Genomic DNA, 5681 nt, shown 5'->3' on the forward strand with positions numbered 1-5681 from the left:
CCTATGAGTTGGTTATGCATTGATTGTACGAAAACGCATTGGTAACTCGATGTTATAAAACGTGCTTTTGTGTATAATTCAACAAGTAGTAGAGCAAACATATGAGTCGAAGTTTTTCTGTTCCTTCTTGGATTAAAAGCTGATATCTGGGCCCCTCGATGATTTTGTTTTGACCTATGTACCGAGCCCGATCAGAACCGAATTGATGTGTTCAATTTAGTTCTATGTCAAACAAATCGGAAATCAAGAAACAAACAGGTGGACAATAAGTAAGACATTGTTCCATGTATTTGTACGGCTGATATCCAGAACAAAGGGTTATATGATCACTTATCTTAAATGGCGTATCATCATCTTTTCAGTTCCGAGAGACCTTGAAAGAGCTACGATTACTGATCGGTTCCTGAAGTCATACTTGCAGTTATGGTTATTAGACTTATCCAAGTGGGAGACTGTTGGATAAGGTGTCTAAGTCCATAACTATTTCTGGTATGTACTTGACCCGACCCGACATGGTCCATTTGGGTTGCATGGCATCATGCATTTGGATAGACTAAATAAGAGAAATAACACTTGTGGTTTATTAATATATTATAAGTACTAATATATTAATAGTATTATTTAATTAGTATTGATCAAGAATTAATTTGGAGTTAATTGAGTGATCAAAAGATGACTAATTAAATATATGGGTTGATTATGTAAATCATCCATAACTTGTATAGTGGGCTAAAAGGCTCCATGGGTTATCAAGTTTCGTTAAACCCATAGGATGCTCCATGGGAGTTACAAACCCATGGGTCATGGAAATGAAGAGTCATGACACATTAGGGTTTAGGTGGTGTAACCCTAGATGTGTCACATTATATAAGGAACATGTTATCTACCAAAACCGGCTACACTAAGGAAATAAGAGGGCTAGGCTGGTTTTACAAGTGTATGCATTCTCTCAAAAGTCATTCCAAAAGCATTTGGTGTTGTGTGAAGCAGTTGAGGCATCACACTTGGGGTGCTAGGCTCACAAGGTTTCAAGGAATCAAAAGCATCAACAAGGTATGTAATTATATCTTACATTTAAGTTAAAAAGTTCCCCATGTATGCTAGATAGGATTAAGAACCTTGGAAATCATATTTTGCATGTATTTTAGACAAACATAGATCCAAGGTTTTCTAGGGTTGCATGTACACTTAGGGGTGTTAGAATTCTCAAAACCCATCAGTATGTTAGATTATACTTGTTGTCTCTATGATATTTGAATGTGTCTGGTAGGGAGTAAGTGTGGGCGAGGTCCTGTATCTCATCACTAGTTGAGTATGGATGGGGTTCCAGTAACACCCATAAAATTTACACCAAATTTAAACTTTTAATACTAACAAAAGAGTCAAATAGTAATTGTTTTAACAAAACATTTCCAATTCATTTATCATCAGAGTGTCCCAAATAGATAATGAGGATGACGAGCGGTACGGTCACACCTTCGCCTTCCCTCGTTCTCCTGAAGTACCTAAAACAATAAACTGAAAACTGTAAGCCCGAGGGCTTAGTGAGCTACCCCCAACATACCAATACCACACTGGCAGAAACCATAGCCATAACGATCAATCAAACAATATACATATTGGGCCATCGGCTGGACTCGTCCGCCCTACTAGGCCTACAGTCTATCTGAATCTATCCCGAGCCTTCGACATGACTGGTCCGCCGCGTGGACCTACAGTCTCCCCGGACCGCTCAGAGGGTGTGTTGGCCTTCAGCACAAAGTAGGACCGCCTCAACCCAACCAACAAGCAACTAACCATGTACGCATACTATCATATACTGGCATGTACACATGGCAAACATATTCATCGACCATCAATCATAGAGTTTCACTCATAGCTAGAGTATCGACCTAACAAGTCACTAACATACCAATCCTCACAAATCATAAAAGCATAACATACTATCTATCCTGATTCCGATCAATAGATAAGAATCTTATGCAGCATACCATAACTACCGATCTCTAGTATAACAACCATCCTAAACAGGATAAATTCTAGCAAAGCAATAACATAACACTCATCCTGAACCAGGATGAAATCTAACATGGCAATAACAAAGCAACCATCCTAACCCAAGATGTAAATCATAAAGGGCTGGCCTTGGTGCCATAGAACCTATTGATATAGTGAGGATAACTCACCCCGCAGATGTCGATAGAAATGCAAACTTCAACTATCGGATCACTTGACACCGGCTCCACCACCTATAACCATAGCATAATATACTCATAAGTTGTTACTCTTATGACACACCCCATAATCACTTATTAATTCCTGATTAAGGTCAGAGTCCTCAGTCAAGGTCAACAATCCATGTTGACCTCAACTCGCCGAGTGCACTCGACCACTCTCCGAGTCCATGGAGCACATTCCAACTCGCCGAGTCATCGGAGTGACTCGTCGAGTTCCTTCGAATCCTGATAAATCCTTAAGGGCCACCCGTCGATTTTCCTCCTTGCAACTCGATGGGTACACACGCATGCCTAATCAAAGGAAAAACCATCCGATTCGCCGAGTTGTTCTTCAACTCGTCGAGTTTTATGGTGATCTTCATCGGATTCGCCGAGTTGTTCATCCAACTCGCCGAGTTTAATGACCATCTTCATGTGACTCGCCGAGTCATCCTTGCGACTCACCGAGTCCATCCAGTCCTCTCTCCATACAGACTTGTTTTGAGCCATGCAACGGTTCCAAATCACAGATCCAAGCTTCTAGGGCATACTTACCACGTAAAGTTGCAAACTTTACGTACATGCATGGTCATAAAGGCTTCAAATGTCTATTTAAAGTTCTTAATGGAGCTTCTAGTCCAAGAGGGACTTCATCTACAACCAATACAACAACTTTATAACTCTAGTACCCAAGGAGGGTCCAGATCTGAAGTTACAACTTCAGATCTAGCCTATAGCTCAACATCCCAACTTGAAAATCCATAAAAAGCCGTAGAACTCAATAAGAGGAAAGAAAAGGAAGTAAGAATGGCACTTTGATACCTTCAAAAGATGCTAGCTGAGGCAAAACCCGTTCCCCCCTCCTTTCTTGCTTTAATTTCCTTTACACTCTTAACTCCCTTCCTCCAAAATCCTCTCTTCCAAGCTTCAAAACCACTCCAAGGCACACACACACGAATTAGGGTTTATAAGGGCTCTCAAAGACTGTAAGGAAGCCCAAAGGAGGCTGAGGCTCCTTTAAATAGGGGTGCAAACCCCGGGATTTAGGGTTTCATCTGCCAGCTCCTACTCGCCGAGTCCCAATAGTGGACTCGCCGAGTAGGTCACTAAACACGCGTTCTTACCCCACTGCTACTCGACGAGTAGGTCGACCAACTCGTCAAGTAGAGCTTTTATCCAGAAATTCTTAATAAATAAATACCTGAGGATCGGGGCGTTACAATTCTCCCCCACTTGAACTAGACTTCGTCCTCGAAGTCCGCTGAAGAAAACAATGTCGGGTAATGCTCGCGCATTTCCACTTCCAGCTCCCACGTCGACTCGGATCCCCTCCGATGCTCCCATTGCACCTTTACTAAAGGTATTTCCTTGTTCCGCAAAATCGTCTTCTTCTTTTCCAAGATAGCTACAGGCCTCTCCACATAGTTCAGGTGCTCATCGACTTGAATGTCATCTAACGATACTACTGCCTCCTGGTCCATGATGCACTTTCGCAATTGCGAAACATGAAATGTGCTGTGGATCCGGCTAAGTTCCTCCGGAAGCTCTAGCCTATAAGCCACCTTGCCAACGCTGGCAACAATCCTGAACGACCCAATGAACCGGGGACCCAATTTTCCCCTCTTCCTGAAATGGATCACACCCTTCCAGGGTGAGACCTTCAGGAGAACCATGTCACCCACCTGAAATTCCAACTCAGATCGGCGTCGATCGGCATAACTCTTCTGTCGACTCTGAGCGGTCTGCAGCCGCTGTCTAATCTACTATATCATCTCGGTAGTTTACAAAACTACCTCTGTCCGACCCATCACCCTGTGCCCAACCTCGCCCCAATAAACTGGGGTCCTACACTTCCGCCCATACAACAGCTTGAAAGGCGGGGCACCAATACTGGAATGATAGTTGTTGTTGTAGGCGAACTCCACAAGCGGTAGGTGGAAATCCGAACTCCCACTGAAATCGATGACGCACGCCCTCAACATATCTTCGAGGGTCTGAATGGTCCGCTCACTCTGCCCATCAGTCTGCGGATGGAACACTATACTGAAATGCAGTCTCGTACCTAGTTCCTCGTGGAACTTCTGCCAAAAACATGAAGTAAATCGGACATCCTGATCGGAAACTATGGAAACCGGAACCCCATGGCGAGAGACAATCTCGTGGACGTATAGGTCAGCCAACTTCTCCGCCGACGAACTCTCTCGAATAGCTAGAAAATGGGCACTCTTGGTCAATCGATCCACGATGACCCATATAGCATCGAATCCCTTTGCTGTCTTTGGCAACTTTGTGACGAAATACATCGTAATCCGTTCCCATTTCCACATGGGTATTACCAGGGACTGCATCTTATCATGCGGCCTCTGGTGCTTCGGCCTTGACCATTCTACAGGTCAAGCACCTCTCAACGTACCAAGCGATATCTCGCTTCATGCCAGGCCACCAATAACTCAAAATCAAATCTCGGTACATCTTGGTAGCCCCTGTGTGAATAGAAAAACGAGACTTATGAGCCTCCTCCATCACTGTTTGTCTAACTCCTCCGGTCATCGGAACCCAAATGCGACCATATCGGGTCAGTAGCCTGCGGCTATCCTGAACAAACTGGGCGCTTTCGCCCTTAATCCTTTCCAATTTCCTGTTCTCTAGTTTCATACCCTCGATTTGAGCATCTCTGACCAAAACCACCAACGGGGAATCCACCGCTATCCTCATACATCTGGCTGGGGTAGAAGACCCAGCTGACTTGCGGCATAGGGCATCCGCAACCACATTCGCTTTACCAGGATGGTAAAGGATCTCACAATCATAGTCATTGACTACATCCAGCCACCTGCGCTGCCTCATATTCAGGTTTGGCTGATCCATAATGTGCCTCAAACTCTTGTGATCCGTGTATATGGTACAACGGACCCAGTACAGATAGTGACTCCAAATCTTGAGAGCGAAGACCACCGCTCCCAAATCAAGATCTTGTGTGGGGTATCTCGTCTCATGCGGCTTCAATTGTCGTGATGCATAAGCTATCACCCACCCCCTCTGCATGAGGACTGCCCCTAAGCCTACGATGGATGCATCACAATATACCACGAAATCCTCCACTCCCTCGGGGAGTGTCAACACTGGCGCCTCGCATAACCGCTGCCGGAGGGTCTCAAATGCCCTCTGCTGCTCCGGGCCCCACCGGAAGTCCACTCCCTTTCTCGTTAGATGAGTGAGGGGTACAACAACCTTGGAGTAATCACGAATGAATCTCCGATCATACCCTGCTAAGACCATAAAATCCCTGATGTCTGAGGGAGATCTCGGAGTCTCCCACTGCATAACTGCCTCCACCTTGGCCGGATCGACCAAAATCCCATCCTGGTTAACGAGATGTCCAAGGAACTGAACCTATCGCAACCAGAACTCACACTTCGAGAACTTGGCATAAAGTCGTTCTCATCGCAGCACCTCCAACAGCTC

Source organism: Lactuca sativa, chromosome 9, assembly GCF_002870075.4.
Source record: "Lactuca sativa cultivar Salinas chromosome 9, Lsat_Salinas_v11, whole genome shotgun sequence".
Classification (NCBI taxonomy): domain Eukaryota; kingdom Viridiplantae; phylum Streptophyta; class Magnoliopsida; order Asterales; family Asteraceae; genus Lactuca; species Lactuca sativa.